At 39.9% G+C, this 11295-nt stretch overlaps 1 pseudogene; it reads right to left on the bottom strand.

The window, feature by feature from the left end:
* Positions 1–2181: 2181 nt before the first annotated feature.
* On the bottom strand, positions 2182–3022 carry LOC110585090 (annotated as a pseudogene).
* Between the last annotated feature and the right edge of the window lie 8273 nt (positions 3023–11295).

The raw sequence follows: 11295 nt of genomic DNA, 5'->3' as shown, positions 1-11295 counted from the left end.
TACATAAGACAGAAAACATCAAAATTCATGAAAATCACAGCACACCTCCAACCCAGAGTCAAAGCCAAGAACAAACAACTTTGGGATTGGACTGATTTCATAAAATAATCTGAGTGACTGAAGTAAAAAAACAGCGATGGCTATGAAGTTTAGGGAGGCCAAATAATAATCTACTACATTTTTAAAAAATTATGCAATGTTTAGCAAACTGAGATCATTGGGGGGAAAAAAGAAAAAGAATCACACAAACTTTGCTAAACAAAGTCACATACCAACAAACATTTAAACCACTGTAACCAAGATGAGGAACTGAAGCTTGTTTTTAGTTACAAAGATCTAAGGGATGGAGTGGGAAATAAACAAAAATCCAAGGGGAAAATCATTAATAAGATACCCTGAACTATTTTCCCACAAGTAACTTCTTTTTAAAAACATAGAAAGAAAAGCTATACTCTCTGTTAAAAAAGCCAATGTCCTGCATTCCTGTCCAAATAAAACCTCTTTGCAAGCAATCAACCAAAACTCTGAAATTCCACTGTCATAACATTATGTCTGTGGGGTACCACTTCAGAATATCTTCCAGAAAAAAAAAAAAGAGCTGGGTAATTAATATAGGGCTCTGTAATGAAGGGGAAAGGAAAATTAACAACATAAACCCATCTGGAAAGAAACTACAAGAAAATCTGAATTTATATTCTTGTAGTGAGTGTATCATGTCAAGGGCTTCCTGTTTACTAACAAAAAGAACAACAACAACACACACACACACACACACACACACACCACCCACATCAAGTTTTCCAGGAAGTTAGATATTTAAATAAAATAACATTTGGACTTCTTTCATAAAAGCAAAGTAATTTCTTCCTAAACCACCTCAATTTTTGATGGATGAACTGGTGCTGCTTTATTACGGGAGTGGAAAATTGATTCTAAGGTATCACATTTCTGTCTGACTGAAAGATTCCAAGGCATATGGAAATAACACAAGATGCAATACATAATTTTTTCTTATGAAGTAAGCTATTTTTTTTATCAAATCGTCTTACAAGCAAAATAATCCATCTCCGTAACCCAAAAGCAAATAAGTATTGAAAACTCTAGTTAAGTAAGATGCATTTTACTAATGTCAAGCTTAAGGCAACTCAGCGAGAGATGACAACACTGTACTAAATTATTTACATTCGTGACATCTTAGCTGTGTCTACAAGGCACCAAAACATTGTGATGAAAAGAAAAAGTCAGTAATTGCTCAGATATTATGTCTAGTCACCAGCAGCTGGAATTTTCTCAGTATTGGCTTTCTCTCTCTCTGAGTATTTTTCAAAGTTCGCTGAGCGGGCTTTTCCCACCGCTTCTGTCTGTCACCTCCCACCCCCCGGGCCCCCAGGAGCTCCTTGCTGAGCTCCTTGGAGGCCTCCACACAGCCCCATCTGCTAACTTCCTTCCGGTGGGCTGTCCCTCGCCTTCCCCGTTGACAGCTAACGGTGCACTTGGAGAGAACCCGGTTCTTGTCTCTGGGAATCTTCTTAATTATGATCTTTTTTTTCCTGTTCAAAGACTTTGGCTCTTCCGTCATAATTCTAAGAGTTGAAGAAGAAAAATCACCTGGCTCTCTTCCCTTTTCCTCCAAATGCTGCTCCCACCTCAACCTAGAGACATAGTTTCTCCTGTAAGTGAAGGCTTCCCCAAGCCCCAGGTCTTTTTTGTTGTTGTTTTCCAGATGTAAACCTTCCATTTAGTAAGCACCCACAGAATTGCAAGCGTCGTACAAAACATTAAAACACTTGTTGATTCTCGGGGCTCCTGGGTGGCTCAGTTGTTAAGCATCTGCCTTCAGCCCAGGTCATGATCCCGGGGTCCTGGGATCGAGCCCCGCATCGGGCTCCCTGCTCGGCGGGAAGCCTGCTTCTCCCTCTCCCACTCCCCCTGCTTGTGTTCCTGCTCTTGCTATGTCTCTCTGTCAAATAAATAAATAAAATCTTTATTTAAAAAATAAAACAAAAACACTTGTTGATTCTCTTTTAGAGCAACATTGCCTCTATGTTGTTGCACTAACTTTTGCGTGGTGTTGACATTTTAGTTCCACTGGTGTGAAATGACCAGTTCTTCAAGATGGGCTCAAGGAACAAGTTTCTGATCCATAGAAGTAGATCACGCTGGAAGTTTCTCTGCCAACTGTTATATTTCATGTCCTCCCCCCCTGAAACCACTGCCCCTGTTCCTCCTCTGAGGCCTCCACCTCCCCTAAAACCCCCACCTCTACCACTTCCTTGTCTCCCTCCTCTTCCACCTCTCCTGCCGCCATATCTCAGAGGTCCTTCTCATCTGGAGGTTGAGGTCAAAACCTCTGCAGTGGTAGCTGTTTCTATAGGTCTATATAAAACTTTTGTAGTGTTTTATCTTTTTATTTTTATTCTTTTTTTTTTTTTAATTTTTATTCATTTGAGACAGAGAGATACAGAGAGAGAGAGAGAGCCCACGAGCAGGGGGAAAGGCAGAGGGAGAGGGAGAAGCAGACTCCCCGCCAAGCAGGGAGCCCGATGCAGGGCTCGATCCCAGGACCCAGAGATCAGGACCCGAGCCGAAGGCAGACGCTTCACCCACTGAACCACCCAGGCGCCCCCACTTCTGCGGTTTTTTACAAAGGAAGATGCTTTCATATTTTCTGAAAATTTAACTGAAAAATAAAAAAAATCTCTAAGCTGTCCAAAGATTTCATCTACTTTACCCCTTTGTCCTTCATTCTCTAAATGCATTGGAGCAATAAGGCACCTTATTTTTGTCATCATCACAGGGATGCAAGAACACTCCTGATAAAACCACATGTTCAGGAGGTCCTTGCTCTTGGCCTTTGTGAGAGCCTCCCAGGCCTCGCCCTCTCCACATCCTCCTCTGGCGCCACCCCCGCCTGCGGAGTTACCACCTCACCTCCCAACTGGTTGTTGCTGCCGCCCGGGATTGAAGGCTTGAAGCCCACACCTCGAAGGAAGCCTCGGCGACCTCCACCTCGAGGACACATGCTTGCTCTAGGGGCTCCCCGTGCGCCTCTGGCTGAGCCCTACGTCTTTGACAGATAGGAGGCCGGGTGAGAATTCTCCAGACCCTCTCCCACCTCGTCCCGAGCCTTCCTTCTATAGTTCATCCTCATTTGGAGCCTCGTCCTGTAGTGAAGCCGGCATCTCCGCGTCCTCCATGGCCCAGGGAGTGCCAGGATGGCATGGTTACGACAAGCCATTTTTATAGTCACCCTGCCCTTGGATCTAATACGAGTTCAGCCAATTAGGACTTGTGTGTCCTTGAGTAGTTACCTCTCCTTCCAATCCTCAGTTTGCCCCTCTGTACAATGGACACAACAATGGGGTATTCATCTGCTTAGGCCGGCACAACAAAATACCACACACGGGGTGGCTTAAACAAAAGAGATTTATTTTCTCACGGTTTCAGAGGCCAGAAGTCCAAGATCTAGGTGCCGGCAGGGCTGGTTTCTGGTGAGACTCCCTTCCTGTCTTACAGATGGCCACCTTCTGTGTCCTCACATGGCCTTTCCTCTGTGCACACAGTGAAGGGGAGATCTTTGGGGTCTTTTCCTCTTCTTAACGGACACCAGGCCTATTAGGTGAGGGCCCCACCCTTATGGCCTCATGTAATCTTAATTACCTCCTGATAGGCCGTATCTCTAAATATAGTCACATTGGGGGTTAGGATGTCAACATATGAATTTTAGGGGGACACAGGTCAGTCCATAACAAATAGTATTCCTGCCTCCTAGAGTTATTTGAGGAACATAATAGTTAAGGAAGCAGACAGAAGACAGATTACACATGCGAGAGGCTTTATTGGGGAAAATGCCTGGGAGGGAAAGAGCAGAAGTGAGGGAGGCTAAGAGAGCTATCAGGTGACAAAGTGGGTCTGAATGATGCTATGGGGGAGGAAGGCAAAGAAGGAAGTTTGTGTAAGGAAAGCCTTAGATTACACTACACTTCTAAGGAAGTTTCAGCAAAACCAGAGTCCTGGAACCAAAAATCACTTTTGTCCAACAGTATTGGGTCTGTGTTATTATCCCTGTTCCCTGCTGCACTTGGTCGCTGGTGGGGGCAGGAGAGGGGGAGGCTGTGGGAAGTGCAGGGAACACAATGGTGAATTCAGAGGACAGCAGGTGGGACCACTAGTCAGTATGCTATGATCTGAGGAGAGCTTTTGTGTGTCCCTACTGGGATTAATTCAGTAACGCACATGAATGAAGTTTCTACCCCTACCTCAGAGTGTGGGCTCTATAAAATAGCGGTGGTGAAGATGATGACATCACTCTCCCATTTTACTGAGGTTCTTGGAATCTGACTCACATGGAATCCACTCATGTGCTGCCCATCATGCTCTGAGACTCCAAAATCCTTATTGGTGAACTAACCTGATATGTCCTTGTTCTCCTGCACTCAACCGACCTTCCCTTCCAAACACTTTTGTAAACACCTAGGGGGCAATAACATGTATCTTATCATTACCCAAACAATCAGTATAAGCCTACGGTTACCTCAGTTTATAGTCTGGAGAAATACGCCAGGCCACTGATGTAGGAAGAGGGAACTGAGGCAGAGTGTGGCAGACGCCTTGAGTTGAGAGCACAGAGGTCGAAGTTCAATCAAGAGGACAAAAGGAGCTAATCCCTTGGCCGAGTACCAGAGGAGAGAACTACATGGACAGGACACTCCAGAGATTTGCTGAGAGTCCCCTTGATTATTGAGCGGAGAACTGAACTTAATGCATGTGGAAAAACTAACTGAAGCCTGGGGTGGGGAAAGCACTAAAAAGAATTAGAAGAAACACTTTCTAGAGCTCATGTGCTAGTAGAAATAGCAGATGATCTCCATAGTCAGAGTGAAGAAAAACCTAATTCACAGGGCATCAGGTGCATTACTCAGAAGGGTCTTACTCAGAATGGGGAATAACAAATCCTAACCAAATGCTGATCTGGCCCCACCCAACAAAGCTTAAAAGCAAGTCCCACAAAGTAACTTAACCCTGTCCCAGAACAAAGTGCAAGAATGTTTACAAAAACATCCAGGACTCAACAAGGCAAAATCCAAAATACCTAGCATCCCATCACAAATTACCAGGCATGGAAAGGTGAAAATAGGACCCACAGTGAGGAGAAAAATCAATCAAAACCAACCCCAAACAGACACTAATGTTAGAATTATCAGGCAAAGCATTAAAAGTTGTCCTAAGGGAAATTAGAAAATATTTTGAATTGAATAAAAATAAAATCCAACACACCAAAATGCATAGGATACAACTTAAGCAGTATTTAGTTGGAAATCTGTAGCACTCAATGCTTATTGGAAACAAAGATCTTAAATCAACAATTTAAGCCTCTTCCTTAAGAAACAACAAAAATAAGAGCAAATAATTCCATAGCAAGCAGAAGGAAGACCTAATAAATGCAATAATAAATTGAAAACAAAAATAATAGAAAAAATCAATAAAATGAAAAGGAGATTCTTTGCAAAGATCAACAAAACAGATAAACCACTAACCAGACTTACAAAGAAAAGCAGAAAAAAAGACATAAATTGTCACATCAAAGATGAAAAAGGAGCTATCACTACAGACTCTGCACACATTGAAATGGTAATAAAGAAAACAATGAACAGTTCTGTCCACATACACTTAGAAATTTAGAAGTAATGAACCAATTTCTTAAAAGTAACAAACTCAAAATTCAGAAGAAGAAAGAACCTGAATAATCTTATACTTATTAGAAATCAAATTCATAATTAAAAATCTGCCCCTCCAAAACAAACAAACAAACAAACAAACAAAATCTCTTCCAGTTTCCGGTCAAATAATCAAACTGGCAAATTCTTCTGAACATTTAAAGAGACAATAATACTAATTCTAAACAATCTTTTCCAAAAAATGGAGGTGAAAACACTTCCCAACTCATGATATAAGGCCATTACACTGATTTCAAAACCAGAAAAAGACAGTACAAGAAACAAACAGACAAATATCCTTTATGAACGTAACTACAAAAATTCTCAACAAAATATTAGTAGATCAAACCCAGCAATGTATAAAAAGAAAAATATATCACAACCAAATGGCGTTTATCCCAGGAATGTAAGCCCATTTAAGATTCAAAAATAATCAATGTAATCTATTATATCAAAGGTCTAAAGAGGAAATACCACATCATGTACTTAATACAAAAAAAATTAATAAAATTCAATATTTACTCATGATTAAAAAACTCAACAAACTAGAAATAGAAGGGAACCACATGAGCTTGACAAAGGGTATCATGCTTAACAGTAAAAGACTGATGTTTTCCTCCTAAGCCTGAAAACAAAGCAAGGATGTCTACTTTTACCACTCCTACCCAACACCATATTAGAAGTTCTAGATAGTGTCATAAAGCAAGAAGTAGTAATAAAATACATCTAGCTTAGAAAGGAAGGAATAAAACTGTTCATATCACAGGTGATATAATTGTCTATGTAGAAAAATTTTAAGAAATCTAAAAAAAAAAACAAACCCACCCCTCTTAGAACTAACAAGTGAGTTTAGTATGATCATTGGATTCAGGGTTAGCATTAAAATATCAACTGTGCAAAAAATACAGATGATCCGATTGAAAAATGGGCACCTGGGTGGTTCAGTTAGTTAAGCAGTTAAGTGTCTGACTTCAGCTCAGGCTCAGGTCAGAATCTCAGGGTTCTGGGATCGATCTGCATCAACCTCTAGGCTTAGCAGGGAGTCTGCTTCTCCCTCCCCTTCCCCCTGCTTGTGCTTTCTCTCTCTCTCTCTCAAATAAATAAATAAAATCTTTTTTTAAAATGGGCAATCAGAAGATCTGAACAGACATTTGTCCAAAGAAGACATACAGATGGCCATTGGGTACATGAAAAGATGCTCCATGTCACTAATCATCAGGAAAACACAAATCAAATTCACAATAAACTATCACCTCACACCTATTCGAATGGCTATTATCAAAAAGATGAGGGAGATCAAGTGTTGATGAAGATGTAGAGAAAATGGAACCCACGAGAAAATGGAACCCATGTGCACTGTTGGTGGGAATGTAAAATGGTGCAACCGCTATGGAAAACATATGGAGTTTCTTCAAAAATGTAATTAGAACTACCATATGACCCAGCAATCCACTTCTAGATATTTATTAGAAGAAAATGAAAACATTAACTCAAAAAGATCTATGCACCCCCATGTTCATTGCTGCATTATTTACAAGAGCCAACACATACCTAAGTGTCCGTTGATAGATGAATGGATAAAGAAAATGTCACACACACACACACAGAGTATTTTTCAGCCATAAAAAAAGAATGAAATCTTACCATTTGCAAAAACATGGATGGACCTTGAGGGCACTGGTCAGACAGAGAAAGACAAATACCATATGATCTCACTTATACTTGAAACCGAAAACAAGCAAAACAAAACAACACAACAAAACCCAAGCTCATAGATTATAGAAAACAGATTGGTGGTTGCCAGAGGTTTGGCACAAAATGGGTGAAGGGGGGTCAAAAAGTACAAACTTCTAGTTATAAGAAAAATAAGTCATAGGGATGTAATGTAGAACATGGTGATTATAATACTATATTGCATATTTGAAAGTTGCTGAGAGAGAAAATCTTAAAAGTTTTCATCATATACACAGAAAAATGTTATAACTATGTATGGTGACAGATATTAACTAGACGTACTATGGTGATCATTTCACAAGATATATAAATATCAAATCATTATGTTGTATACTCCAAACAACTATAATGTTATATGTCAATTATACCTCAATAAAGAAAGAGAAGCAATGCAGAAATATTAGACAGTTATATTATCCCTAATATAACTGTTGGCTACAGAACTGAATACAGTTTCTTGCTGATTTTAATTCACTGATTCTCTACACAAATATGATTAGAGAAAAAAATAAATTATATTTCCATAAACTAATAATGAACAATTGGAACCCAATTTTTAAAAAAAAATCCCACTTACAATAGCTCAAAAATATTTAGTTATAAATCGAGTAAAACATGTACAAGATATATATGGTAATAATCACAAAATTTTGCTCAAAGTAGTATAGAAAACCTAAATAGGGGCACCTGGGTGGCTCAGTTGGTTAAACCACTGCCTTCGGCTCAGGTCATGATCCTGGAGTTCCAGGATCCAGTCCCGCATCGGGCTCCCTGCTCAGCGGGAAACCTGCTTCTCCCTCTGCTTGTGCTCTCTCTCTCTGACAAATAAGTAAATAAAATCTTAAAAAAATTTAAAAAAAAAGAAAACCTAAATAAATAAAGAGATACCATGTTCATAGATTGAAATAATAAATATAATTAAAATATAAATTCTTCACAAATTGGTCTATAAATTTAGTGAAATTTCAACAAAAATCCTAGCAGGATTTTTTTGTTGATAAATAAGATAATTCTAAAATTTATAATAACAAAAGAAAATGTGAAAAAATAAAGCTGGAGAACTCACACTACTTATTTTTTTTAAGGATTTTATTTATTTATTTGAAAGAGAGAAAGTGAGACAGAGCATGAGCAGAGGGGTGGGGCAGAGGGAGAGGGAGAAGCAGAGTCCCTGCTGAGCAGGGAGCCTGATGCGGGGCTTGATCCCAGGACCCTGGGATCATGACCTGAGCTGAAGGCAGACGCTTAACCAACTGAGCCACCCAGGCTCCCCTCATACTATTTATTTTAAGAATTAGTACAATACTGGGGCGCCTGGGATCGTGACCTGAGTCGAAGGCAGACGCTTAATGACTGACTGAGCCACCCAGGTGCCCCCCCAAATTCTTTTAAAATGGATAATAAGTGGGTGCCTGGGTGGTTCAGTCGGTTAAGCTCTGCCTTGGGGTCCTGGGTCCTGGGATCGAGACCCGCATCGGGCTCCCTGCTCGTCACGGAGTCGGCTTCTCCCTTTTCCTCTGCCTGCCGCTCCCTCTGCTTGTGCTCTCTCTCTCTAATAAATAAATAAAATCTTTAAAAATAAATAAATAAAATGGATAAAAAGTATAAATGTAAAATTATAAAACTTTTAGAAAAATAAAGAGGAGAAAACCTTTGTGGTTTTGTGTTACATAATGAGTTCTTAGCTATGACATGAAAAGGCCAATCCATATAAGAAAAATTGATAAATTGTACTTCATCAAAATTAAAAACTTTTGCTTTGCAAAAGACATGAAAAGTCAGGCTACTAACTGGGAAAAAATATTTGGAAATCACATATCCAGTGAAGGACTTGTATACAAAATATATAAACAACTCTGAAACTCAACAGAAGGAAAACAAACAATCCAATTCTAAAACGGGCAAAAAGTTTGGACAGACACTTCACAAAGAAGATAAACTGATGGCAAAAAAACAAAAAAACAAAAAGCAAAAACCCAGCATGGAAAGATATTCAACATCATTGACAATCAGAGAGAGGCAAAAAAAAACCCAAAACGAGATACCACTACACACATTAGAAGAGGTGGGGAACTGTTAGTTCCATGTGCTGGCAAAGCTATGGAGCAACTGGAAATTTCATACACAGATGATGGGAATGCAAAGCGGTGTAGCCACTGTGGGAGACAGTTTAGCAGTTATAAATTTAAAGACAAAATTATTCAAATGACCCAATGATGTCGCTCCTATGTATTTACCCTAGATAAATGCAAACATACATTCAGACACAAAACCTGTCCAAAAATGTTAATAGCTTAATGCCACTGAATGCACATTTAGAAATAGTTAATGGGTGCCTTGGTGGGTCTGTTAAGCATGCGACTCTTGGTTTTGGCTCAGGTCATGATTTCAGGGTCCTGAGATCAAGCCCTGCATCAGGCTCTGTGCTCAACGGGGAGTCTGTTTGAGATTCTCTCTCCCTCTCCCTCTGCCCTACCCCCTTGTCTCTAAAATAAATAAATAAATGTTTAAAAAATGGTTTAATGTTATGTTATGTATATCGTACCTCAAAGAAATGAAAAGAAAACAAACAAACAAACATACCACACCTCTGTTTTCTGAGAGGACAAAAATGTTTATAACCGCTCTCTTCATAAGTGCCAGACACTGAAAACAACCCAAGTGCCCTTCAACAGTAAATGAATAAACATCTGCTATACATCCATACCAAAGAATACCACTCAACCATTTAAAAAAAATTACCGAGACACACAACAATTGGGATGAATCTTATAGGCATTATGTTGAGAGAAGGGAGTCAATCTCAAAAGGTTATGATGTAGGGGCGCCTGGGTGGCTCAGTCGTTAAGCGTCTGCCTTCAGCTCAGGTCATGATCCCGGGGTCCTAGGATCGAGCCCCGCATTGGGCTCCCTGCCCAGGGGGAAGCCTGCTTCTCCCTCTCCCACTCCCCCTGCTTGTGTTCCCTCTCTCGCTGTCTCTCTCTCTGTCAAATAAATAAATAAAATCTTTAAAAAAAAAAAGGTTATGATGTAATGACTTTATTTATGTGACAATTAGAAACGGCAAAATTATAGGGATAGATCATGGGTTGTCAGGAGTTTGGAGTGGGGGGAAGGTTTGACTACAAAGGGGTGGCACAAGAAAGTGTTTTGGGATGATGAAGCTGTACTGTGTCCTATGTGGTGGTTCCATGATTCTATACGTGTAAAACTAATAGAATAGCATACCCCCCAAAAGTCAAATTTATGGTATGTGAATGTAGAAATAATTACTAAAATAGAACTAAATCAAACCCATCATCTTCTTAACAATAGCCACCCCATCACCAAAAAGAAACCAAACCAAAAGACAACCCATCCACTCCCTCCCTGCATTCTATTATGATTAATGTGGTCCAAACTGATAGACAATTTTGAGTCCCTATTCTTTCCTACCATCTCTGCATAAAGGCATCAAGTTCTGTTGATTTTAGAATCTGAAAGGTCTTTTGAATTAGATCCCTCCTTGCTGAACCCACTCTGACTTCCCCAGTTCTATACTTTAAGAATGGTGGTCTGGGTTATTTTTGTAGCCTCTTAAATGGTTTCCCTGCTCCCAGTTTCCATTTGTCCTCTGAAAGGGCACCAGATCTGCACATGCCAATCTTTTATTTGAAAACATCTTTATATATCCTACAATATTCTACCATCATCTCCAAGATACACTCCAAACTCTTCCTCCACTTTCCTCCTACCCTGACCTCTTTACTCCTCAGGTTAGCCCTGTCCTTCCTCGCTTCCCTGCCTTTAATTCATGCTCTTCCCTCCTCTTAGCTTTCCTTTTTCCTTTGAAAACAGCGCCTAT

Source organism: Neomonachus schauinslandi, chromosome 1, assembly GCF_002201575.2.
Source record: "Neomonachus schauinslandi chromosome 1, ASM220157v2, whole genome shotgun sequence".
NCBI lineage: Eukaryota > Metazoa > Chordata > Mammalia > Carnivora > Phocidae > Neomonachus > Neomonachus schauinslandi.
This window is presented reverse-complemented; position numbering and strand designations above follow the sequence as displayed.